Source organism: Mirounga leonina, unplaced genomic scaffold (genome assembly GCF_011800145.1).
Source record: "Mirounga leonina isolate KUSES-001 unplaced genomic scaffold, KU_Mleo_1.0 Mir_127, whole genome shotgun sequence".
Classification (NCBI taxonomy): Eukaryota; Metazoa; Chordata; class Mammalia; order Carnivora; family Phocidae; genus Mirounga; species Mirounga leonina.
In genome coordinates this window covers 55,241,528-55,269,191 of record NW_023270316.1, presented here as the reverse complement: position 1 = coordinate 55,269,191, position 27,664 = coordinate 55,241,528, and the positions used below count along the sequence as shown (strand labels likewise).

At 38.4% G+C, this 27,664-nt stretch overlaps 1 protein-coding gene across 1 annotated transcript in view; it reads right to left on the bottom strand.

Moving 5' to 3' along the window:
- Positions 1-27,664, bottom strand: part of GTF2F2 (general transcription factor IIF subunit 2) — a 148,436-nt gene that overhangs the window by 30,092 nt on the left and 90,680 nt on the right. The gene's annotated exons all lie outside the window — the stretch shown is intronic.

Below are 27,664 nucleotides of genomic sequence, written 5' to 3'. Positions count from 1 at the left end.
GATAAAGATAATATGCTGACACTCAGGTCTAATGGTTTCTGTATTGGACAGCACAGATACAGAACATTTCCATCATCAAATAAACTTCTACTGGACAGCATTGGTATGGAACTATTGCAGACCTCCATCTAAATTAAAATATAACTCGGGGCGCTTGGGTGGCTCAGTCAGTTAAGTGGCTGCCTTCGGCTCAGGTCATGATCCCGGGGTCCTGGGATCGAGCCCCACATGGGGCTCCCTGCTCGGCGGGAAGTCTGCTTCTCCCTCTCCCACTCCTCCCTGCTTGTGTTCCCTCTCTCACTGTCTCTCTAATAAATAAATAAAATCTTAAAAAAAAAAAATCAAAATATAACTCAAAATACCACCTCCAGGGAAAAACCATAAACGTATTACTTTAAATTCTCTTGTTCAATAGAACAGGAACTAAAAATAATTTTCATTTAAAATTCCTTTAAAAAGCCCAACTTGCAGTATAAAAAGTACCTTTTTAAATTTTTTAAAATTTATTCATTTGAGAGAAAGAGAGAAAGCTCCTGTGAGGGCAGGAGCAAGGGGGAAAGGTCACTGGGAGAGGGAGAAGCAGACTCCCTGCTCAGCAGGGAGCCTGAAGGGGGGTTCGATCCTAGGACCCTGGGGATCATGACCTGAACTGAAGGCAGACACTTAACCGACTGAGTCACCCAGGCGCCCCAAAAAGTACCTGTTTTTATAACATTATTATTTTATTCCTTGCATGAAGCTAATTATCTATTTGCTTCTGCCTACTTTTAGGTACGTAACACCAAAATACTCAGAAGAATTTAGATATATAGCAACTGCTTTTTTAAATGTAAAAGTTATAAATACTATAGGTTTTGGTTTTACTGTGATCCCCAAATTCAGTATAGTCATTCCTGTGTTGAAACATATTTAAATTCTTCTAATTATTTATAAATCCGTAACATTTCAACATATGATGTTGATTGTAAGTATAAAATGATTATAAGTACTCTGGAAATGTCTTTAGAAACTTACTGTATATGTTACCATAAATCATACAGATAATGTTACTTTGCTTTTCATGAGCCAAATATACTTTCTGTGAACCATAAAGAAAGTACTAGCAAGAGGTCTTGAGGACATCTTGGGGATGTCCACCCAAAGATGGACTTGGACTTATACTCCTTCAGTGGTCTTTTAACTGTTCTTGGATGAAGCACAAGCTCCTTCATGACTTCATATCCCTCTGGAATCTAGTCCCTGCTTATCTCTCCAGCTTTATCCACCATTCTCCCACATCTGCTTCAGACTGCAGCTTTGCCATGACCAGATTTTAGTAGAAGCCTCTTGCTGGCAGTCATCCAGCAAATGTTTACTGGGTGCCTATCTCTGCCAGGCACCGGGTCAGAGGTTGGGAATGCAGCAGTAAAGAAAAGACTTGCTTTAGTGGAAGACAAACATTAAACAAATGCTTATCTGTAACTAATAAACTGCAGAACTAAAAAAGAGCAGGGGGTTGGCATTATGACAACTGACGGCATACTGCTATGAAGTAAACATTAACCCTGGTGTGTGCACTTCAGGATAAGCTGGAGCAGGACTGCCCGTGCTTTTAACAGGTGGGGCGAAAAAATCAGGTGGAAATGACTCCTCCAAGCTGAGAAGACATCTCAAGGTGACTAAGAAAGAAACAAGTGAGTGAAGACAGGTGTAGGAATGTTTACAAAGGATTAGAACTAAGCATGTACAACTACAACTCCCTGAGGGGAAAAAAAAAATCAAGTGGCAGCCTGTTTCTGAACACCTCTTTGTGTTCTAATCTTAGCCCTGTCCCCTACCAGAATCAGTTCTCAGGGATTTGGCCTTCTAAATGGTAAACTATCTGTTATGCTTCCACCAAATTATCTTCCCTGTTTCAATCATCGCACTCCATAATTTGATCTTATGAGACATTCAAGGAGGGAGGCATGTACTAGCTCCTTCCTCCCACATTAAATGATTGTTCCTATTACTTCACAATTTGAAAATTCCTTGGGGTTTCCGTTTATTTCGGTAAGTGCATTTTTATAAGCGGTAACTTATTCTTGTCATACTCTTACACTTGAATTCATCTGCAGGCACTGCATCCTGATTCAGATTCAGGTGGCATACTTTCATTTCAATTCTAGTGCAACAGCTCTAAAAGCCAATGCTGTCATCCATAGTGTCATGCCATTTTTATCCTCAAAGTAGCTCATCTTTTAAATTTAGAAAGGAAAACACTGAATTAACTTTTTAAATAAAGAGCTCATATAAAAATGTAACCTTTGTATTATGGATTTAAAACATCAACTTCAAGAGTTTTGTTTTAACTAATTAGAGGATACCTTATGATTCAAAATTCAAAAGGTTAATCTTGGGGCTGAAAATTATGACATTTTTAAAGAACTAAATCTTTTTTTTTTTTTTTTTTTAAGATTTTATTTATTTATTTGACAGAGAGAGCACAAGCAGGGGGAACAGTAGAGGGAGAGGAAGAAGCAGGCCCCCGCTGAGCAAGGAGCCTGAAGCGGGGCTTGATCCCAGGACCCTGGGATCATGACCTAAGCCGAAGGCAGACGTTCAACCATCTGAGCCACCCAGGCGCCCCAAAAGAACTAAATCTTAAAATACTTTAATAAACTTTGAATAGTTTAAAATAGGTTGGCAGGGATCTTAACACAAATAAATTCATTTAACGTTATCCATGAAGTGTCAGAACAATTTGCAACTCCATTTCACCACTGAACAGTGTACTTAATTAAACATCACTTACCTCAACATGCCTTCAAAGTCAAAATAAGGTTTATCTGTGTTTGTGCAAAATAATAAAATTTTGAAATATTTGGTTTGTAAAGCTGAACAGCAAAGTACATATAGAGGTTGTAGGCTGGACTGAGAGCAATCTAAAAGTTTCACTGTCCAGACCATTTAAAAAAAATGCGTCTTAACTTTTTCAGAAAAAATTTTAAATATGGTGTTATTTTCAAGAAACCGTAACACAAAAATCATATCCTGTGATTATTTAGGTGCAGCCAAACACCTAAAAAACACCTAAAAAAAAAAAAAAAAGGTGTTTTACCTTTGTTTTATAAACCATTAAAAAAAAAATACTTATGGGATGCCTGGGTGGCTCAGTCGGTTAAGTGTCTGCCTTCAGCTCAGGTCATGATCCCATGGTCCTGGGGCAGAGTCCCACGTCAGGGTCCAGGCTCAGTGGGGAGCTTCTCCCTCTCCCACTCCCCCTGCTTGTGTTCTCTTTCTCTGACAAATAAATAAATAAAATCTTTAAAAAAAATACTTAGTGCTAATTACTATCATCACTTCAGGACAATTTAGACTATACTTCCATCTCAGAAATTACTAGTCTTTCTGGAATTATTATCTAAAGAGCCAATTTTATCTCTTACTTCTTCCCATCAAAGAAAAAGCTCAAAGGCTATGTGACCTAAAAGCTGAAATACTAACAAAACAGTAACAAATTTATACAGATACTTAAAGAGCACTTACTATGTGTTGGAAACTGTGTTAAAAGTTTTACCTATATTATCTCAATCTCACTTTTTCCTTATCTCAATCCCACTTTTTCCTTATAGTAAGCAAAAAGAGAACCGGAACTCAGATCTTCTCCCCCCCCCCCCCCGCCCCCGCTTTTACCTCAAGTTTCAAGCAGTTAATCTATAAAGTCCTTAACAGCATATGGTCTCTTCTATACAGTCTCCTAAAAGGCCATATAGCAGAATCAAACCTCTAATTAAAATCTCATTGATATAAAAATTAGAAAAAACTCATTGCGTTTAGTTCAAAATAAGTAATTCTCCTTAACACCCATCAATCTGCCTACACCTAGCCCAATTACATACATACATACATACAGAAGGGCACACTTTCCTTTCCAACACTGAAAAAAAGATTCCTATTAAGTTAATGTCACGAGTCATTAGGCTACAATCATGGTCCATAATCACTCTTACCAAAATCACTTAAAGATCTTCTTCATTATACTTTATTAAGATTTATGTACTATACTGGGAATTTGATTTTTAAATTATTTAGGATATTTCAGAAATACAAAGTCCATGTAAAAAAATAAAAGAATAGTAGCATAAGCATCTCCAAAATACTTTAAAGGATGAACACTGGTAAAATCTAACAAAAAGGGAAAAAGTCAAATTCTCTTGCTCAATATTGGCAGATTGCAGAAGAGAAGTCTACAAATTTTAGTCAATAGATCCTCCATTCACTTCCTTGGTAAGTACAGTGCATCCCATGTAAAAATAATTCAATAAATATTTGTTAAGCAAATGAACAAATGATACCACTATTGGACAATTAGATCACAAAGGAAAAGGGCAAAACCCATATTAAAAAGTCCCACATTAATGCCTGACTTTATACATGCAGGCTATTTGCTTAAGCAGAAAACCCTAAGTAACACTGCCTTGACTAATCTGGTTATCAACTATAGAATTATACAACTACAAAAAAACACTGAACAACAAATGTTTCCACCAGCAACTGCCAATGTAGGAGTCATTTGTGTTACAGCTGCATTTGATTGCAATTTATGCTATTCTTAAAATGACAGGTTTCACAAAAGAATGTGTATTTTCTTAAGATTTTGATTTCATTTTTAAAGGGAAAAGTAAAGCAGTGAAAGAGGTAAACGGTGCCTCCAGGGGGGAGAAGGAGGCTGACATTTTGTAGGGTGAGAGAAAGAGAGGTCTCAAGGCAAGGAGAAGCAGGACCAGCAGTGGAGCAACGGAACTGCCTATAAGCGAGAGCACGTACAGTTGGCCCAAAGTCAGGTGACAAAAGAGAAGTTTCAGAAGAAAGCCCAGCTTGGGAGCAGGCAGACAGAAGGGTGGGAGAAAGGCCAGGTGTGGTAATTACAAGGTGCCCGTGGAGCTGATTTACTAATATGAAACGTTCTGGTGACATCTAGTTTTAACACAGTCCACTAACAGGAAGTTTCAATGTTCTGAGACTAGGACACGAGAGCTCCTTGGAGGAACTGTAACAGCACACGTTTATCTATTAGAATGTGGATCTGAGTGGCAATGAGGAAATTTTACATCTTGCAATTGATGAGTAATTGAATTATATCCTTATCTGGCAGGGCAATTGGAAGGATTAAAGATAGCAAATATGAAATTAAGTAATTTAAGTGTCTCTTACAAATATTTATTAATTATTTGTAAGCTTCATGAAAACAGGAACCTTGTTCATATCCCTAGGGCCTAGAATAGGCATGCAGTATAACTGTGATGAGTAAATGAGAAAATAAAAGAGAAGAAAAGTTTTAGGCTGCATTCAATCGGAGAATGGCAATCTGGTCATCAAATCATAAGATTTGCAGCAATATACGCTAACATTTAGATTTGGCATTTGAGAGAAGAGACTGTAAAATATATTAAGGTTTAATTTTCACTCTGTAGGAACAGACTCTCCATATCTACTTGCACTGCCTAATACAGTAGCCACTCGCACAATGCAGTTATTTAAATTAATTTAAATTAAATTAAAACTTAGCTCCTCAGGCACACCAACCACATTTTATATTGGACAAGACAGATAAAGAACACTTCTATCATTGCAGGAAGTTCAATCAGAGAATGACGAACCCAAAAATCTACAGGAACTTGTCAAGTAAAGTAGGAAGTACCAGTGAGAGATGGGGGCTGTGGTGAACTGGAAATGGAGCAAATGCTCCATCCCAAGTGGGCAATAAGTCCTTAGCTCTTACTTGACTGTTAGTCCGTAGGAATACAGGCAGAGTATTACCAGATCTTCTAATTACTCAAGAAAATGCAGAGTCAGGTTGTGGTGTGAAAGCATTTATTTAAACACTGCCAAGTAATTCAATTTTTATAAAAGGCAAACCCCAACCCCCAAACAAAATTAACCCCTCAGTACCAAAAAACATATACCAGCTATACCAGGTCACTAGTTTGCAGCCCTGTGACCTTCTAGATCCCAGGAGTTTTGTTTGCTTTTTGTTTTAAGCAAAGCAGCAGCAAAGAATTAAGAATTATTACTAGAAGTAGGAAAGTCATGACAGAAGGTGTAATAACCACCTGCATCAAGACTCTAGTCTTGGGGCGCCTGGGTGGCTCAGTTGTTAAGCGTCTGCCTTTGGCTCAGGTCATGATCCCAGGGTCCTGGGATTGAGCCCCACATGGGGCTCCCTGCTCAGCGGGAAGCCTGCTTCTCCTTCTCCCACTCCCCCTGCTTGTGTTCCCTCTCTCTGTCAAATAAATAAATAAAATCTTTAACCACCCCCCCCACCCCAAACCAGCAATTCCCTCCAACTCCAATCCCATGTTCCTATCCTAAAGAGAATCCCTGAACTGGCTGATAGACTCTCCTAGATTGTTCTTTGGGGAGTGCATTCCAGCCAGTAATCAGACTAATAATCAAAAAATAGTTCCTAAACAATACAGAAATTAGACAGTTCTTTGGCTTTTATAAAACTAACAATTTCATATGATTCAAGCTAACAGCTCCCACTAGATGAAAGACTTAACACTGAGTTGAATTCTTCTACAGGAGAATAGAACTCAAATTGCTAATTAAGTCCTATCATAATGGTGACTTGCCCATGATCATACAGTCTGTCAGAAGCAGGCGGAGAAGGGGTGATTCAAGATGCCTTGTCCAGTGCTCTTCACTTATATCATAATTACATCTTAAATATAATGAAATAATCCAGATGTCTCAAGTTGGTAAGCATATATATACTATCCCAATTTAAAATATTTATAGCTATTTGAGAAAATATACTATGTCCCAAAATACACCCATTACATTAGCTAGCAAGGTATTCAGAAGGGGCCTACACTCAGCAAGTGAATGATTGACACTTGGCCTCTGTTTCCTCCTAGATTCTTATAGAAACAACAGCCACTGACAAGTTTTGGGTGCGTGTTGAGTAAGGTAAAATAAATGACACTTAGTGTAATGAAGACATTTTGTAAGGGTCTTGTTCCTGTTTTTGTAATTACTGCCTAATTTCTATTTTTCACTGGAACAGTGTAAGACTGTCAATCTATTACCAAATTTTCACTGCTCCAGGAAGAGTGTGTCACCAGCATTTCAGAGAGTATCTATCTCTGCTAGCTAACCAACCCAAAATCCCCACTCAACAGTCCAAAATATAAATATCTTGCCTCCTGCCAAAACATCATCATTATCTTACATAGTTTCTCCTTTCTCTTATATTCTTTCCTTATGTCATATACTTATTATCTAGAACTTGAAGGCACGTTCGTTCAGTGGATACCTTTACCCAAAGCAGTGGCATTACTTCTAAGTCACTGGGGCTCTGGTTGCATGCAAGTACAGCAGACACCCACACTGGAGGAAGGGGGCCAGGAAGACAGCACACACAACAACAAGTTCTTACGAGTCTAGAAAACAACAGGATGTCTAAGGTATGCAGTGCCTGAAGGTTTTGTTCAAATAATTATCAATTTTGGTCACCTGAAACTTATCCATGATAATTTTTTTTTCCTTAGTCCAAGTCAGGCATGCTTTTTTATACCATCTCATTAAAGCAAATTTCTTTTGACCTTGGAAAGTTTGGATTCCAATTTAAGTGTGTGTGTGATGGAGAAAGGGAAGAAGGAGAGGGGCAGGCAGAAAGGAAAGAGGGGGCAGAAAGAAGGGATGGCATTTACTGGAAGAAACCCTTTGCTGCTTATGCTTTTCCTGTTAATCAGATACTCTAGTCACTATTTTAGTATAGGCATAAAGTAGAAATACATGAGAGGAAAAAAAAGGTTACCTAATCAGGGACCATTTATTACTTCTCAATACATGACCAGCTAGCTATTCTTCCTATGCTAGAAATGAAATTATCCTAAACTCCAATGGATGATGAATGACAAAAATACTTAAATTTCATTCTTTAAGAAGTTTTCATTTTATTTCCCTTCTCCAAATTCCAGTCAAAGTAAAAAGCCTAAATAACTTGGTATAGTTCCCAGAGGTGCGGGCGAAAGCTTATCTATCAAAAGGACCACTAATATTTATAATGCAATATATAAAAGAGCAACGAAGAACTACCTTTTGTATTCAGATTCATGCCAATATTTTGCATTTAAAAAATCAGAGATTAAAAGCAAACCTATGGCATACTGCAAGACCTCGAACAATGCTTAGTCTAGAAAGAATGTACCATACCATGCATAATATGGCAGGGTCTGAAACCAAACTAGTCTGAAGTTCCAGTCCTACCACCAGGTATGACCTCAGACAAGTTAGTCAACCTCTTTAACACTTTGGTGCCCTCATGGGAAAAACCGAGGATTATAAGAACAGAAATAAGGGAGATGATCTTCTTCTTCTTCTTCTTCTTTTTTTTTTTAAAGATTTTATTTATTTGACAGAGAGAAACACAGCGAGAGAGGGAACACAAGCAGAGGGAGGGGGAGAGGGAGAAGCAGGCTTCCCGCCGAGCAGAGAGCCCGATGTGGGGCTCGATCCCAGGACCCTGGGATCATGACCTGAGCCGAAGGCAGATGCTTAACGACTGAGCCACCCAGGCGCCCCGGGAGGTGATCTTTATAAAACCCTGTCCCTTAGTGTATATTCAGTACACGGTAGCTATTATTATAATTATTATTCCTCAAGTAGCCACACTGAACAGAAATGTATGGGAGTTATTTGAAAACAACTTTTAATAATTATCTGGTTTACCAAATGAATTTTAAAATCAAGACTTATGGAATCTGTGTCTATCCTTTATTCTAATAGGGGAAATTTGGCTACATCAAATTAAAAGCACTTTCTCTGATCTCCTCTGATGTTTTCAAGGATAAGAAAATTTCTTCCTAAATGCCATTCGGCATCAGGTAAAACATGTAATGCTCACAGAAGTGCTAATTTTAACTAATTATAACTTATCTGCAGCACCAAAAGACATAAAAATATGGTAGCTTACAGTTTTGGGTAACTATACATCTGATTTGAAAAATTCACTAAATTATTAGATTAGTCAAATATTTTTGGATTTAATCTTCAGGGCACTCAAATAAATGTCTCATATATGACTTTCACCCAGTAGTGACTAGAACATGTACCTAAGTAGAAAACTACATTTGAGCAGAACATCTCTTTAAGTTATACAGATAACTCATAGCCATTTTTAAACAGTCTCAAAAATTATCTTTCCCCAGGCACCTGGGTGGCTCAGTTGGTTAAGCGACTGCCTTCGGCTCAGGTCATGATCCTGGAGTCCCGGGATCGAGTCCCGCATCGGGCTCCCTGCTCAGCGAGGAGCCTGCTTCTCCCTCTGACCCTCCCCCCCTCTCATGCTCTCTCTCTCTCATTCTCTCTCTCTCAAATAAATAAATAAAATCTTAAAAAAAAAAAAAGACCCTTTCTAAAAAAAAAAAAAATTATCTTTCCCCATCTTACTCATCATATTAAATGTGATTCAAGGAGGTTTTCTAATTTTCTTCCCAGAGGACAGGGCCACCTTTAGAAAAACTGCACAAAGGGTACAACTGCATGGAGTAACGATTTTATTCCTCTCATTCCTTTACCATCAGTGTCTATTTTACTTTGGCTAGTGTCCCTGTTTTTTACTTCCTTGACCTTTTTAGCTGATTTTCTCTAGATTTTTTATCTAGTTCTGGATTATTTCATATACATTATTTTACCTTGATGACCAAATAGGCTAATGCCTCAGGAACATGAAACAATAACACTTAGGCCCCTTTCCACCCTGTAATCTCTAAGGATTAGTTTAGATTTTTGTATCCTAAAGGATTCTTTGCCCAATGCTTAACTACACTGACCGTCATAAACTTTTGTGTATGCATTGGTTAACTTAGCTCTTAGAAATCTTCTTGACATCACCATTTTACTCAAGCAACTCAGGTTTCACTATCCATTTCTTCTCCCAGATTACTTTCATAAATAGAAACTGAGTTTTCCCTAAGTAATAATTCTAGAGGCTCGTGCTGCTTAAACTCTCCCACCCAGCTAAGTAACAGGCTCCAGCCTTCTGCTTCCTTGCGGATTCCCCACGTACAAGAGTCCACGGACTCCCACAATGACGTATGACTCAGAGGACTGACTGGATGAGAGAACTGCAGGCCAAGCAGTCACTGTGGCAGTTCAATGTGATATACTAGGACTGCCAAGCCCCTGAATATTCTCGAATCACATCATACATATCTTGATTGAAAATACTTAAAAATATATATATTTTTAAAGATTTTATTTATTTATTTGACAGGGAGAGACACAGCGAGAGAGGGAACACAAGCAGAGGGAGAGGGGGAGGCAGAGGGAGAAGGAGGCTTCCTGTTGAGTAGGGAGCCTGATGCGGGGCTCGATCCCAGGACGCCAGGATCACAACCTGAGCTGAAGGCAGACGCTTAACAACTAAGCCACCCAGGTGCCCCGAAAATACTTAAAAATATTTAATCAATAGGATGTGAAAGCTTTTTCTTTCCATCGAAGATTGAGATGTATTCATTAATTTAAGGCTGCAATTTGATTTTAAGAGCTTCAAGCCTCACACAGGTTTTACCTTTGTGGATAAAATTCTTTCAAAACTAGAAGAGAAATTGCTAGAAATTACCATTAGTGTAATAACATTAACTCAGTTTCACAACAGAAACACTAATGCTTATATGTTCACCATTTTGAGAAAGTGCTCAGAGTAATTATTACACTAAGATTTTCTATTTTCATAATTTTATCTGTTCATGTTGCCAGCCCTCTCAATAGGCATTCAACTCCAACTACTTTTTTGGAAGCTCCCAAAACTGTTTATCCATTGACTGATAAATAGGTTTCTGATTTGCTATTGTTTGGTGGGGTATTATACAACACTGACATAAAGTTACCTGGCTATCAAGCAAATTTTCTTTTATATAAAGCTTATGGATAGATTTATTAAGAACTGAATATATCATTTTGAATATAATATAAATTCTTTTTCTTGCTATTAGTAGAGGGAAGAAGGCATTATAGAAATGTTTTAATCTGGGTTTTCTAAATATATAAAATACTACTATCTGGTTCAATTCAAACCTAGGATTTTTAACAGCTGGTAGTACAAAGTACAAAGACAACAAACTTGGCATATAGGGAAAGGGTTTCTAACAACATGACGGTGAAAACAGTCCTGATGCTTTACGGATTTAGATTGTGTGTTATTTTATTTGCATTGTTAGCTCTACTTGAAAGCAGCTTCGTCTTTTAGTCATTCATTTTATAGCCTGTAATTCCTACAAGATGTTAGGGATATCAGACTATTCTTCATGGAGCTCTGGTTAGTCACAGAATGACTATCAGAGCCCAAAACAAATGTATCAAAATGTTTTCCACATCATCAACACGCATGGATGGTACAAATTATTAGATACGCTACTTGGCCATGATGCATATTTGAAAGTGATGAACAAAATTCACTTCATTTTGCTAAGCTTTTGATATGATAATCTGGGTCATTTATCTTTGTAAACGTCACTTTGGTAGACATCTTTGATGAGGCCAAACACCAGTAAGATGAGGATGAGGATGAATACCAGTAAGAAAGCATAAACTCCTATGTTATTTTTTCCAGTTGTGGTAATGGTTTTATACCAAGCTCTTTCCCCCAGTTCCCTCTAGTATTGCTAGCTGAAAGCTAGCTGTGTCCATGGAACAGTCCAAGGTAATACACTCAAATGGCAACGGACCCTATGACTTTGGTCTCTCAGCACTATCCATTCAACTGTGGAACAGATGAAAAAATCGGTACGTATGTATGTATGTATCTGTACATATATATTTGGATGAACACATTCTAAAAACACACCCATGTTATGTTTCTCCAAGTTCAATATTTAGAGCCAAGAAAGAAATTAATAGGATTTGAGCTTGCTGTATTTTTATACAGATCAAAATGAGAATATAGATGACTAAAGGGAAGTAGGCGTCTGTGGGTTTAATTCATACACAAGGTAGGGGTTAAAGTATGGAATATGTTTGATAAAAGCAATTTAGATGTGAAATGAACCTGGTGGTTTAAAGGAGCCTTTACATATTTTATAACAGATGGTACAGCAACAATCTTTATATCATTTAAGATTAGATCCGATTCTTAAAACTGTGAACTCTATTACCACGAACAGGCTATCCTATCTTCTCCAAATAAAGTATATTATAGAATATGTATTTTCTGTAAGGTACATGTTCACATTATGTGAAATCTGAAGGAGACACATTTTAAAAATGAAAATAAATTTATGTAACTGTTATTTTAAGTAGTGAGTAAAGGAACTTAAAGTGAGTGTGTAGAAGGGGAAATGAGTGAGGTAATGTAGTTCGAAGAGGCTGACCTAATAGAAATTAGACAATAAAAGATTGGAAAAATGACTGTGACAAGAAGTACTTCCCAATTTTCATATTTGTTTTACTATAAATTGAAGGCTTATAACCCGAAATCTTTAAAATAGTTTAAAGCTAAGCACCCAAGATTATCAAGCAGCCCCAACTGCTCACCTTCTGATCAATTTCTTTGACTCCTAAAAATATGCAGGCTAGGGATTAAATAAGCTGCTCATGGTGACAGAAGCAATGTTTCTCTAGCCAGCCACTGTGATATATACTGCAAGTATGAATCATTCTTCCAAATTAAAATTTCTATGATCCTATGACTACGTGACGGGTGCTAAGAGAATATACCAGTGGGATCAAACAACTTCTATTCAGCAAATTTAAAAATTCCATTCTGCAAAATTCCAGTTGCCTCGAGTAGAAATCAGAATTATTAGCAGCATATCATGTCAAACTGTAGGGAGCTACCCAGGCGTATGCCAACCAAGACACTGTTGCTATGGTGACTAAGCAAATATAGCAAATGGCTACTTCATTAGTGACTCCATGAAAGTATAAATGCTGGAATAATAGATGGGAAATGTCTAACAGGGTGTGGCCACAAACGTGTGCTGAGATTCAGAAAGACTTTTTTAAAAGATAAGGTGAATTTCAATATGCTATTTTAGAAACCTTAGAAAAATTAAGAAGAGAGATTCTGGTGCTAATTAAAACCAAATCAAGCCGGTGGGGGTGGGGGGAGATTACAGAAGGAGTGATAAGGCTCAAGGGAGAATGCTCCATTTTGGACCAGCTGCTGTGATACTGATATTGATATTAGAGACTGTAAGTCATTTAGACTGTCCTTTAGGACAGCAAAGAGAGAAGGAAGGACTTCCTATCGATTCACTGCTTCAGACTTTCCACTGTGAATGGGGTTTCAGGCCATATGGTCTCATTTTCTCTCCATCAAGAGGATGAATAGAGGGGTTGAAAGAAGAATTCTGCACATGTTTCAACTTTGAAGAATTCAAACTTTACATTCAAGAATGATAATGAACGCTAGATACAAACTTCTGTGGTACAGTGACAAAAGATCAATGCTAGAATTAGACTTCTCTCAAAGAAGTTAAATTTATCTAACACTCCATATACTCTTGCTCCAACCTCATAAAATCAAAGGCTAGAAACTAAAAAAACCCCAAATGCTGTCTTCTCCTCATACATTTACACTGCCACTAAGAACTTGTAGCTGACACAAACCATATAGGAACTAACCAAAGTTATGCTTAAGTTTTAGTATCTACTTAATGTTATTAATTACATAAATATGTTAATATTGTTAGTTATAAAAATGTCAGTTATGTTACTGTTATGTTACATAATTATGTTATATAAATGATGCTAGTTATTTTGATGACACACTGCCACAACAACAAAGTCCTGGTTCAAAGTAAAGTATTATAAGACATGTAGCTAGTTTTGTATAACATATTGTTATGGAACAATTACAGCAGTTCAAGATGCACAAGGATCGTGGCAATACTGGCTCCAGTTAGTTGTTTTTTGTGTGTGTGTGGTTTTTTTTGGCAAAACTACCATTATAAGAAAAAAGACTAGCAATATACAAAACTGTTTGACTTCTATTAAATATTAAATGCTATTCTTTTTTTTGTCCTTGTTTTGATCAGTATAAACATCAGAGTGTTAAAAGCCATACTTACTATAAGCACCTCAATTTATCCAATCCCAAATTCCTGTTAGGATCTTTTAACACACTATAACCACAAAAGACTCTTCTCTTACTTCCTACCTGAATGGTTTGCTTATCAGCATTGGTTAAGACATACAAATTCTTACTGGAATTACCTTTCCTACCATACTAAGGCACCCAACCACACACACATTGCCATTATTAAATTTTACTCCAATTTCTTTTTTTTTTTTTTTAAAGATTTTATTTATTTATTTCTGAGAGAGAATGAGAGACAGAGAGCAGGAGAGGGAGGAGGGTCAGAGGGAGAAGCAGACTCCCTGCCGAGCAGGGAGCCCGATGAGGGACTCAATCCAGGGACTCCAGGATCATGACCTGAGCCGAAGGCAGTCGCTTAACCGACTGAGCCACCCAGGTGCCCTACTCCAATTTCTTATGTAGCTATCTTGCTTGTCAAATTGAAAGTTGTTTGTTTGGGGGGGGGGGCAGCTAGCCTGTATCCCACACACCTTTCTTTGTATAGTTCAGAATCCTACCTAATTAGGTGTTCTTTTTCTAAAATAAGAGATGACCAAAAAAAATTCCATACATCACTATGTTTGCCCTTTTGACAAGGTTCCTTTCCACCAATAGCTCTCGAACATCTTCTCACCTTCAACATTCTGATGTTAACACATAAATCTCTTTCTCACCCCTCCTTCATTCTTCCTCACACTGGATTAATAAACAGTATCTCCAACTTCTGCTAAATATGTATGTTTACACTATCTTCTCACCAGCCACCTTCCAACCCCAACAAAAGCCTCTATTTCAAAGTGATATCACATCCCTATCATCTCTCAACAGACTGTGAGAGGCAAGTCACCCTGTATCCTACAAGTGCCTGCTCTTAATTAACGGAGAAGACAAACATACAGAGAGGTAAATAACAGTGTACAGTAAAAGCTAGAGTAAAGTACATGGGGAAGATAGGGCAATTGCCTGGAGGAGCAAGGAAAGGCTTTTCTGGGGAGGTGAAGGCCTAGCTAGGAGTTTGTTGTACAAAGTGGGGCAGCTTGAGGGGCAGAAAAGAAGGTGGCAAATTCCAAGAATGGAGGATGTGAGAGGGAGGAAGAGCGGGAGGGGGAAGGAGGAGGGAAGGCAGAAGGGGGATAATGAGGGAGAGGAGGGAGGAAGGAAGAAGAGGTGAAAAATAAGTGGTAAAAAGATGGTTAGGTCAGGCTACAGCTCTCTTATGCCAAACTAAGCTATTAGGAGTCAGCTGTCAAAACTGGGGAACTATGGGAAAGGGCTCACTTTAAAATGAAAACTAACTCTGACCACAAAAAGGAGAATGAACCAGGGTAAGGAGAGACTGGTGTCAGGGAGAACAATAAACAAGGGATAAAGAGAAGCTACACAGTACCCAGTACCAGTGAGTGGAAGGGCAGAATGGTATGTGCGTATGGTAAGTGCACCTCTGATGCTGAATTCCAGAGGGTTCTGGAGACCTAATACAAGCCAGACCCAGAACCAGGTACTGTGAAAGAAACCAACATGAAAAAGCTACAAGCTGGTGGAGTGGGCAAGACAAATACCAGAACACAAGAGCTTCTTGAACTTCTAAGGATTCCTCACCATTCCCGGAATGTGCCACCTTCTTTTCTATCCTTCATTCCCAGTGTACTTGGCAAACTCCTCCCTGGGCCATCACCTCCCAAGCAAAGCAGCCCCTTACTGCCTATGTGGTTGCTCTATTTCCCTCATCCTTCACTCATTTCTCTCTCCAGCGGCTCTCACTGGACCACAGTACTCCCACAGCCACCTAAAGCCAGTGCCGCAAGCGTCGTGTTCAAGAAGGAAAACAATTCAATATGTTACTCAATTACCGTCCATCGAAGACATTCAGAGTGTCTATTACCTGCCAGGTACTATGTTAACTACTGATCTACACTCCTTTTAAAGCCCACTAGCAAAAACTGTAATAGAAATCCTCAATGAAAGCAAAAAAAGGCAAGACTATCAGAGAGGAAACCTAACTCAAGCGAAAGTTTTGTGATATTTTAAAACAGTTTTACTGAGGTATAACCGATTTAAAGGAAGCTGATCTCTACTGTGTACAATTTGGTAAGTTTTTACATATGCCTTGCAACCATGTGACACTTGTTTTAGAAAAACTGCCCAGCCTTATAACCTAGGTTCCTCAATGCTCAACTTTGTTTTTTCCATGGAAGAGTTTTAATAAACCCAAACTGACTATTTTTTTTTAAAGTTATTGTGTGTCTCTGATCAATAAGCTCAGGAACTTAAGGACACATAAGTTTTATTTCATATTTTTAATAGGATAACAACTATAGATATGTACATTTATATAATACTTTTCTAAATTTCATATGCTAATTAAGTACTTTTTAAATATCTGGATACATCTGCAAACAATATAATTATGTACTTGAAAAAAAAGAAAATGATAGATTAGAAACAGTGCAAATATACAAGAGTAGCCTTCCTATATTCCAGCTACATTTTTTTTTTTTTTTTAGATTTTATTTTTATTTATTTGAGAGAGAGAGAATGAGAGACAGAGAGCATGAGAGGGGGGAGGGTCAGAGGGAGAAGCAGACTCCCTGCCAAGCAGGGAGCCTGATGCGGGACTCGATCCAGGGACTCCAGGATCATGACCTGAGCCGAAGGCAGTCGCTTAACCGACTGAGCCACCCAGGCGCCCCCAGCTACATTTTTTTGAGAAAAAGCATTTACCGTAGCATATAAATACACAGGGCAACCCTTGCAAAAAATGTCCAACCTTCTAAGAAGAAAACTATAAATTATTATCGAAATATATAAAAGAAGACAACTGTGTTTTCGAACGGGAAGATTAACTATGCTAAGAAGCTGATTCTTCCCAAATAGCAGGTTTAAAATAAAAAAGGATTTACTGGAAATTGACATGAAAGAACAAATAGGTAAGAAGAATTAAGAAAAAAAAATTTTTTGAAGATTTTATTTATTTATTTGAGAGAGAGACAAGGAGAGACAGTGAGAGAGTACAAGCAGGGAGGAGAGGTAGAAGCAGGCTCCCTGCTGAGCAAGGAGCCCCATGGGGAACTTGATCCCAGGACCCCAAGATCATGACCTGAGCTGAAGGCAGATGCTTAATCGACTGAGTCACCCAGGCGTCCCAAATTAAGAAAAAATTTTAAAGGAATAATAGTGCAGTTCATAATATTCTAGGCATTAACATACACTATTAAAGCCACAATAATTAAAATGGCACCTTTCTGATATAAAACTAGAACAATGAGTAGAAACAGACTCTAGGATGTGTAAGAATGAAGTTTATGATAAGGTGGTATCACAAACCTCTGAAGAAGGGAGAGTTATTCAAATAAAGAGCTCAGCAGAGGAAAGACTCCACCCTCTAGGATATGCTGATAGGGAAGGTATCAAAAAGAAAGGTAGGCTCAAGAGACATCTATAGTGAAATAGTAACCAACAGTATACTTTTAGACCTATGGTAACACCATGACATACACTCTCGAATTTATTTTGGATTAGGTAATGCAGTCACATGGTATAAAATGTGTAAGGTACAAAAGCATACAGGATTAAAAATAAGTCTCCCCCAGACATCTAGATCTTTCTCCCCGGAGGCAACCACTGACAAGGATTTCTTGTGCATTCAATGACATTTCATTTTTTTTTTTTTAAGATTTTTATTTATTTATTGAGAGACAGAGTGATAGAGAGAGAGCATGAGAGGGGGAGAGTCAGAGGGAGAGGCAGACTTCCCACTGAGCAGGGAGCCCGAGGCGGGACTCGATTCCGGGACTCCAGGATCATGACCTGAGCCGAAGGCAGTCGCTTAACCAACTGAGCCACCCAGGCGCCCCCAATGACATTTCATTTTTAAAGAAGTTGTTGGGAGGAAATGTTTTGCCTTTGCTGTAGCTGTCAAATATCCGTGGTCTTTGGGAGACAGCCTGCCATAGGGCAATGTTATTCTTATGGAAAAGATTAATTTGTTGGTGGGTTATTTAAGAGATAAGAAATTACCATGCTTAGATTTAATCATAGTTTCCAGTTATTTCATCTCAACATAAAGGTAATAAGTAGAAACATAAGCCAATGATTTAAAAAATACTTTTGAGATAGTTTACAGATGAAATAGCAATCAGGTTAAAACAGCATTATATTGTTTGTGTCCATATGTTATTTGAAAACTGTACTCCCTGTTAGGAATTCCTCATCTGCGAGACCAGAATTTCTCAAAATGTGCTCGGAGGACCATTACCTCAGAATCATCAGGTTGCCCGTTAACAGTGCTTATTTCTAGTCCCAACTCAAGACCTATTGAGTCAAAAACTCTGGGGCCTTGGCCCAACATTTTTAATGAAGTTCTCAGGTGATCTGTATACACATGTTAAAGTTTAAGTTAAGACCGGGTACTATTTAAAATCATAACTACAGAAACCCTGTCTTTCTTATTCATCGTAGGCATAGTACCTAGCACAATGCCTGACAAAGAAGGTATGACAGAATATATGTTGAAGGTTTAATGAATGTACACTGGGACTGACTGTATAATATATTGCTATGCTGTTAACACTCGACTGATTTTTAAACTGTACGCTTCACCTGTGACAGAAACTTGAATAAAGAGCAGAGAAATAAGCTTTGGCAATTAACAGCTTAATAAAGTTCATTTAGTTGCATGACTCAGTTTCACAGCAAAGCACCTGGAAAGATGTCAGGGAATTTAATTAGCAATACTTGATTATATATCTGAGTTTCAGATAGATGCTACAAGTGTATCATGTTAACAAAGACGAGTGACCCAAAGGAAAGGTCCCAAAATGAGATATTCTACATATTTTCTATTTATTAAGTAGTGACATCTGCCCTAACCAGAACTAGGAAAGATGCATAAAAGAACATCTGAGCAACCAAAACAGATGTCACAAGGCCAAGCATGACAGCTCTGGGCTCTTGACTCAGAGTCAAGCCCATTAGACCTTCACTCAGAGTCTATTCAGTCTACTTTTGCACACATTATTCATTTTAATAGAATTTTAAAACTGGTTTCCTGGCTCACAGGAAATTAAAAACACTAAATCAGAATGGAGAGAGGGGCTGCAACAGATAGTAACAGCATTAACATGACAAAATGAGAGCTGCTAAGAGGGGAGTGAAGAATATATATAAAACAAGCAAAAGAACTCACAAAGCATAATACTTTGTGGTCATCTTGTGAAAGGGTAAATAATCCCACTCCTGACAGGATCTGAAGGCATCTACTATAGAACTCAAAACAGGTGTTCAAAAGAAAAACGAAGTTAAACAGAAGGCTAGATTACATTCCCAATAGACTTTGTATATGAGGTATGGATGTAGGTATAATATGTAACATATTTCAGAAAGATTTTCATTCATTAAAGTTAATCAAAAATTGTTTAAAGTGGGGCACCCTGGGTGGTACAGTTGGTTAAGCATCCGACTCTTGATCTCAGGTTATGATCCCAAGGTCGTGAGATCGAGCCTTGCGTCAGGCCCCATGTTCAGTGCAGAGTCTGCTTGAGATTCTCCCTTTATCCCTCCCCACTAATGCTCTCTCTCTCTCCTTCTCTTCAAATAAATAAATCTTTTTAAAAAATTGTTTAAAGCCACAAACTTTTCAAAAGAATGGAGTAGTAGCTATTTGGAAAACTCAACTATTAGAAGCAACTCATTCCTCTAGCATTCCAGGAAGAAAAAAGAGCAAACTAACAAGAGACAATTTTCAAAACAATATGTTCTTGAAAAAAATAATTTCAGTTACCCCTTTGTTGGTATATTAGCAATATTCTTATTTTCTATATTCAGGGGACTATATAGCACAGTACACTGTCATTTAGAATCCACATGGGGACTATTTCTAGAAAAGTCATGGTGCTCTATTTTATAAATTATGTTCATCTTGAAAGATAATTTTTTTAAAAGATTTTATTTATTTGACAGAGAGACAGTGAGAGAGGGAACACAAGCAGGGGGAGTGGGAGAGGGATAAGCAGGCTTCCTGCTGAGCAGGGAGCCCGATGCGGGGCTCGATCCCAGGACCCTGGAATCATGACCTGAGCTGAAGGCAGATGCTTAAGCGACTGAGCCACCCAGGCGCCCCGAAAGATAATTTTTTTTATGAAAAAGGGGTATCTAAAGTATATGGTATAAAAAACAGTGCTACTGAACGGCACTAAAGAGAACACAAATAGAAGTATAAACTTCTTGTAATTTAATGAGCTGCAATAAAATGCCATATGGCACTCAATGTAATTATGTGGTAAGTATTGCAAATTCTGTGAATAATAGCATTTGGCCGTCACCACACCCACCCTCTCCAAAACTGTTGTGTGTACCAGACAGTACTGGTAAACAACAGATTTGTAAATTAACTTTACAATATTTCATATTCATGTTAGCCTCAAAAAATTTATGTGTTTCTCCTATAACAAGTGAATTATTTTGGTTATGTGTTAAAGTTTTAAAAGCTAGAAGATCAAGTATAGTTCATGAAGCAGACTGAGTAATTTTTTCTTTTTAAAACTACACAGAATGCTACATATCGAAGAACAAATTATCTACAAAGAGCAACTCAAGGGCAGGAAAAATGTCTTACTCACTTTTTGTTTCTGAGTGTGTGGTACATAATAGGTGCTCAGTGGTTACTGAATGAATGGATTTACAGACATTTGTGAAGCTCTGGGCTGTGAAACCTTTGGTATTATGGTGTATTATGGTGTAAAATATTGATTGGGAGGGGAGAGGAACTCTGCTTACTCTTTAGTATTAACTTCAGTTTCAGTGGGCAATAGCATCTTTATTGTCCAAGCTACAATACATGTAAGTATGTGTCATTCCGGAAGTATGCCGTTTTAAAGAGAAAATAATTTGGTATTTTAAAATTAACCTTGGAATATTTGCAAATTAAATATAAGTAATTCAATTTTATAAGAATTCAACAAATAATAGATTATTAGAATCTAACAAAGGAAAAATAAACCCCTGTCACTCTTCAGATAAATCTCCAAAATATAAGAGGCTAAAGGGATTATGAAAAACATTTATTCATGAAACAACCATGCTAGGTGACAGGAATACAGTCAATAAGTAATAATTAATGAATAATAAAGATAGTGCCACGCAGTAATAAATGCTAAAAATACAATAAAACTGAGTCACGGCATGCCAAGTAACTAGGCAGTGGTGGTGGGTGGGGAGACGGCCCTACTATTTCACCTAGGAGTGGTCAGGAGAGGCCCATCTGAGGAGGTGACATATGACCTGAGAACTACCTCATGGAAAGGAGGCTAAGATCTGGTGAAAGACTTGTACTTAGACTTAAAGAGGAGCCCAGAGATGGGGCTGCTCTTGTTCTGAGGGACCAAAAAGGGGCCATTTTGGCTGCTGCCTAGTGAATGAGAACAGGAGTGTGGTGGGAGAAGAGGATGAAGAAGCCTCAGGGTCAGAGCGCACACAGTTCAGATCCTGTAAATTCTCAGTAGGGAAGGGGTATGATCTCATCTATGCTGATGACCGCTGTGTGAAGAATGGCCCGTAGGGGGATGCGGGGAGCCACCAGTTAGGAGCAACTGCGGTAGCAGAGCCAGGGGGAGGGGCAGGAGCAGTCTACAGTGCACTGGGCCCACCCCCTGAAGGGTCTTACACTTGATCTGATGCAATGCTGTCACTGTTTTGAGATTCTTAATCTATTAATAAGGGACTGTGGAATTTTGTTTTGCAACAGGCCCTACAAATTATGTAGTTGGTCCTCAATTTAGGTGAGTGAAGAAGGCAGCTTCGACTTGTGTAGTAGCGGCAGTGATAAGTAGGTCAGCATGTGTAGTGTGGCAACAGCTGACAGAGCTGGAAGATGGACTGGATGTGTCTCGTCATGAAAAGTGGAATCATGGCTAATTCCTAGGTTGTTTTTATACCTGAGTAACTGAGTGGAAATGGAGAAGACTGGACGAAGAACTGCATTAGGGGTGGGAAGGTGGGTAACAACCAAGAATTCAATTTCAGCAATGTTAAGAGGCCTGTGAGAAATCCAAGGGGAGCTTTCAAGTGAACTGTCGTAAATATATGGGTATGAAGGTCCAAAGAGAGGTCTGAGCTGGAGATACAAATTCCAGAGTTGTTGTGTATATATATTTTTAAAGGGTGGGATCACTTAGCAAAACAACGGAGGAGGGCTAGAGTTCAAGAGATAAGCAGAAGCTACAAAGACTACTAAGGCCAGAGGAAAATTAAAGAGGATCACAGTAACCAAGGGAAGAGAATGTGCTAAAGACAGAACCCTGAAGGACACCTACGAACCTCCCTCAGAGTGAAAGATGCATAATCTGTGACTCATTGGATCATCCACCTGTTCAGTCTAACACTGCAATATCCTACAATCAGCCCTCTGTCTATTCAGCCTACCAGGCTGATTGACTACGTTTCCTAAAACGCTCCTATTAACTCATCCCAGATTGTGATGTGCCCATTCCTCCTAGAATCTCTCCCTCCTGCTCTTTATCTATTCAAAGCCTATGACTCTTTTCCCTGACTTCACCAAATCAGCATTTTCCAAATCTTGGTATTTACCGCCTGTGACAATCTCTCAGATTGTATACCATAATATACTATCCTAAATTATTATTTAATACCCATCTATGATCCATTTCCCAAAACAGATAAACTCTGGTTTCCTTTTAATGCTACACTGCTTACTATAATAGTTGCATCAGATGCCGAATATAGATCTGTTGAACAAATGAGTAACAAATTAACACCTTGAAACTATGAAATATGGGGAAGTAACAGAAGTAGATAAATCAACTTGGCATGTAACAGCTTAAATAGAAATGACTCATTGTGATCAAAGTCCTGGGCAGCCTGCACGACAAAAGACATAAAACCTAAGTCTCTTACCTTTCATTCCTTCTTCATTCAACAAATATTTATTGTACACCTACTAGGTGCCAGGTACTCTTCTGGTTATTAGAGATATGCCAGCCAATAAAGTAGACAAAAAGTCTTGTCCTCAGAGAGCTGCAGTTTAGTGGAAATACCATTCACTGGCATGTTTTGTTTTATATAAGCTTATTAAGCCCACACCTTCCTCTCCTGTTTTCCCTACATGCCTACTATTTTCCAGTCTGAAAAGTTTTTGCCTGAACATTATCATTATTATTATTAATTCCATCCTTCCAGTTTTCCTCAAATATATAACACATTATAAAAAAGAGGTTTTAGACATTCTGAGGCCTTCAAAGGCCTAAAAAAAAAATCAGTACACAGTATGTGACAACTGTCATATTAGGACATATTATAGAGAATTACATCTTCAAAACAGCACAACTATTAGTGCATCAAAACTACCCAAAGTATTACAGATTTTACATAAACTTCCCAAAAGTAAAACACTAAACTCCACGGACATGTAAAATCATTGAATATTCCAACTCTCTCCTGCAGATATATGGAGCTTTGAAATTAAATTATGCTATCAAAGTTCATTTTTAAGTTGTAGGATCTGAAGTTTGATAAAAATTCTAAAATGAAACAACAAAGCAGTTACATATCTTATATAAATCCTGAAAATGTTATCCTACTTATTTTATAATGTAACAGAACCATGGTACTAATAATATTAGTTTAAGTTGCAGGGCATTAGGACAAAGATCATCCTATACAAGAGAGAGAGAGAAAGAGAACAAACTCCCTTCCCTTCCCTACTGATAAGCCAGGCAATCTCTTGAAAATATCAAGGCCAGAAGAGGTACCCTGTCATCTAATGCACTGGAATCAACTGAATCTGGGTTCAAATTTCAGCTTTGCCATTCACAAATTGTGAGCCTGGGCAAATCACTTAATTACAACTCAGTTTTTTCATTTGTGAAAATGGAAAGAAGATTAAAAAAAAACAAAAGAATTAAATTGAACATCTAATAGAAAGTGAAGCCATTTAAGAGTGGGAGGCCTAGGGCGCCTGGGTGGCTCTGTTGGTTAAGCGACTGCCTTCAGCTCAGGTCATGATCCTGGAGTCCTGGGACTGAGTCCCGCATCGGGCTCCCTGCTCAATGGGGAGTCTGCTTCGCCCTCTGACTGTCTCCCCTCTGATGCTCTTTCTCACTCTAAAATAAATAAATAAAATCTTAAAAAAAAAAAGAAAAAAAGAGTGGGCGGCCTACCATGCACGCTGAGCTGTCCTGCCTGAAAATCAGTTCCCCTAGGCAGACTTTAAAAAAAAATTTTTTTTTGAGAGAGAGAGGGAGAGAAGAGAGACCAAAGAAAAGAAAAGTGCATGAACAGGGGAGGGGCAGAAGGAGAAAGAGAGAGAGAGAGAATCCCAAACAGGCTCCATGCCCAGCGCAGAGCCCAATGTGGGGCTGAAAGATCGTGACCTGAGCCAAAATCAAGAGTTGGACGCTTAACTAACTGAGCCACCCAGCCATGTCCCCCCACCCCAGGCAGTCTTTTAAAAAATTTTTAAACACTGTCTTCTCTTTCTCTACTTATATCTAGAATTCTTTCTTAAAACTCAAGTTTTCTTTTTCTTTTTTTTTTTTTTAAAGATTTTTATTTATTTATTTGACAGAGAGAGACACAGCGAGAGAGGGAACACAAGCAGGGGGAGTGGGAGAGGGAGAAGCAGGCTTCTGCCAAGCAGGGAGCCCTATGCGGGGCTCGATCCCAGGACCCTGGGATCATGACCCGAGCCGAAGGCAGACGCTTAACGACTGAGCCACCCAGGCGCCCCAAAACTCAAGTTTTCTTTACAATACATCCCATGGCAGCTTCATTAGAGTCTTGAGCAAGAAGCATAGTCTATAAGATGTTTATAAGTAAGGTCTTCTTGTACTTTACAAACTATTAAGAATATTTGAAGCCTGGTCATCCCAAAGTCTAAATTAGTCCCTCCTAGTAGTAAGTTAGACTTATCATCATTCCTGCTGATTCAATGTACTAAATGGTAAGTGGGACCCTGGTTCCCTAATAAAGAAACATGTGATATCTTTTCTTATTCTTGAAGTGCTTCAGGAAACCACAGACCAAGGGTTGAAAATTTCAGTGCCTACAAAGACCAGACAAGCAACTTAGATTTTAAGCCAACTCATAAGAAAAAAAGACATCTAGGCCTGCAGCAAACAAGGGAATGCAGTTCATTCCCAGGCTGGTCCCATTTTGCAGTGCACCATAGTGTCACACTGACAGGGCACATTCAAAGAGATGGCAAAGATTTGTATAATTCTTGTGACAATTTTCTGGCAGATGGCAATAATGTCTTGTTCAACAAAATATGTAAATCGCCATGATTCCCTGACAGACAAAAATAAAAACACTTAAGGAAGGATCACCTTTTACAAGTTTGTACAAAGACACTATATGGACTAGTGATGGTCCTAATCCTCACTAAGGGAATGTGGCCAGTTCTGTGGGTCGCATTCAGCAGCAAGTTTTAAATCCTTGGAACAGATCTTCAACAAATGTAGGCAGGCCAGATCTACCCACTCGGCCCAGCAAGCAGAGATGGTTGTCCTGGTGACAAGTCCCACCACAAATTAAAAGGACTACTCAAATTTTGTGTTTAGGGCCAACCTATACACGGTGTAATTTCATCGACTTTTCTTCCTTTCCCATTAAAAAAAAAAAATGTGCCTGCTCAAATACCTTGAACAGGTAATCTAATGGCTATTATTCACATGTAGTAATAAAAGGTTTAAAATCAAATACCCAGTTTGATGCCTATTCATTCTTAAAATGATTCAGAACTGAGAGAACAGAAAAGATCAGAATATGATAAAAAGTAGGTGCCTAAAGATAGACATTACTAAGGGGGAAAGGAGTGATAAAAGGAGATGCCTGGATAATAAAGATAAACTTTCCCTACTTCACAGTTTTACCTAAGGTTAGCCCTGTTGATTTTCAACTGTGAGTGAACAAAGACAAATTGTGTACTGAGGTATTTTTAACTTGCAAAGCTGTGAGGCTTTGTACAAACATCACCACATGCCAGTACTGCTTCTCGGGACTTAGAATTTAAATTTAAACACAGCTAAATGCATTTTTAAAAGAGTATTAATTCTTAAGAGATTCATTAATCATGGTATAGCTATAAATCCATAACTTCAAAATTCTGATTTTTGGTCACTTATGAGAATTTACTGAACATAAAGCTGTTAGAACAAAGATAAATGAGATATACTCCCTGACCTAAAGAAGCTCACTATCTAGTAGAGATAAATAAAAGTAATGAAAAGTAAAATAAAAAGCAAAATGTGATCAGTGGTTTATTAGAAAAAAGTGTAGCAGGAGCTTGGTGGAGATGGTGATTATCCTATGTGGAGAAAAATGGTTGGTGACATTTCACATTTGAACTGAATCTTAAAAGGATAAATAGGGAGTTTGGCAAGCAGAAAACCAAGAACAGAGCACAGCAGACAGTGGGAGAAGAATGCACAGGACACATTTGGGAAGCGTGAAAGTGACCGGTTTTGATACAGTGCACATTTGAGTTGGAATGGCAGAACACGAAGGGGCCGGAACCCCAAGGAACACCAAGAGAACAGGCAGAGGGGGTATGGAACTCCAAACACAAGAGATGCTTAGGGTGAGACAAGACCCAGATACTCAGAAAGTTCCTCTCCTCTTTCTTCCAGTGAAAATGCCAGAGAACTTGAAAGAAAGAAATCATATGAAAACTTCGTTGTTTAATTTTGCCAATGCGGGGGCGCCTGGGTGGCTCAGTCGGTTGAACGTCTGCCTTCGGCTCAGGTCATGATCCCAGGGTCCTGGGATCAAGTCCTACAGGGCGGGCTCCCTGCTCAGCGGGGGGCCTGCTTCTCCCACTCCCCACTGCTCATGCTCTCTCTCTCTCCCTCCCTCCCTCAAATAAATAAATAATCTTTATAAAAAATAAATAAAATAAAAATTATACCAATGCTTTAATTCTTTATATGTATTCCCAGCAGCTTTTTACAATCATTTGGAAATCCTTCTTTCATCAGAATACTAAATCTTCAGGTGTAGTCTATAGCTCAAGGGCCGTGGAGGACAGCTGTTCTGGCTCTTCAGAGGAAATGGAAGCATCCTTACCATCAATCTCCCTAAGATTTTTTTTTGAAAAGAAGATTCTTATCATGGACTAAGAAGTCTTCCTGCATCAAATAACATTCCCTATGAGGAACTGTTTTAGTCTCTTAAAAAATTCTAGGTAAAACACCTTGCCTAGCTTTTTAGGGTAGTTTTATTATTGCACTGGTATTTTTGCACTTTTACTACAGCTATCTATTTATAATGCATTTAAAAACTGTATTTAAATGATGTCCTCAGCCCCTTTCACATAATGCTTCACTTAAAGTGATAATTAAAAAGGAGCAGTACAGGGGTAACAGCATGCTTAAGGCAAAGAAGGCCAGCTGCCTTCTTGGGTTAGCTCTTCAGAAGGACCTTTAAGAAAATCTTTGATTAAAAAAGATATACATTTCCACATTTTAAAAATCACACATCTGGGTGCCTTAGGACAGTCAAGATGGAGAAAGACCCAAGAACATTAGAAGCAGAGCTACAGCACTGATGACGTTGAGGACTTCTAGATAAAGCATGGCTAAAGCCCACAATACCACTGGATTTTAT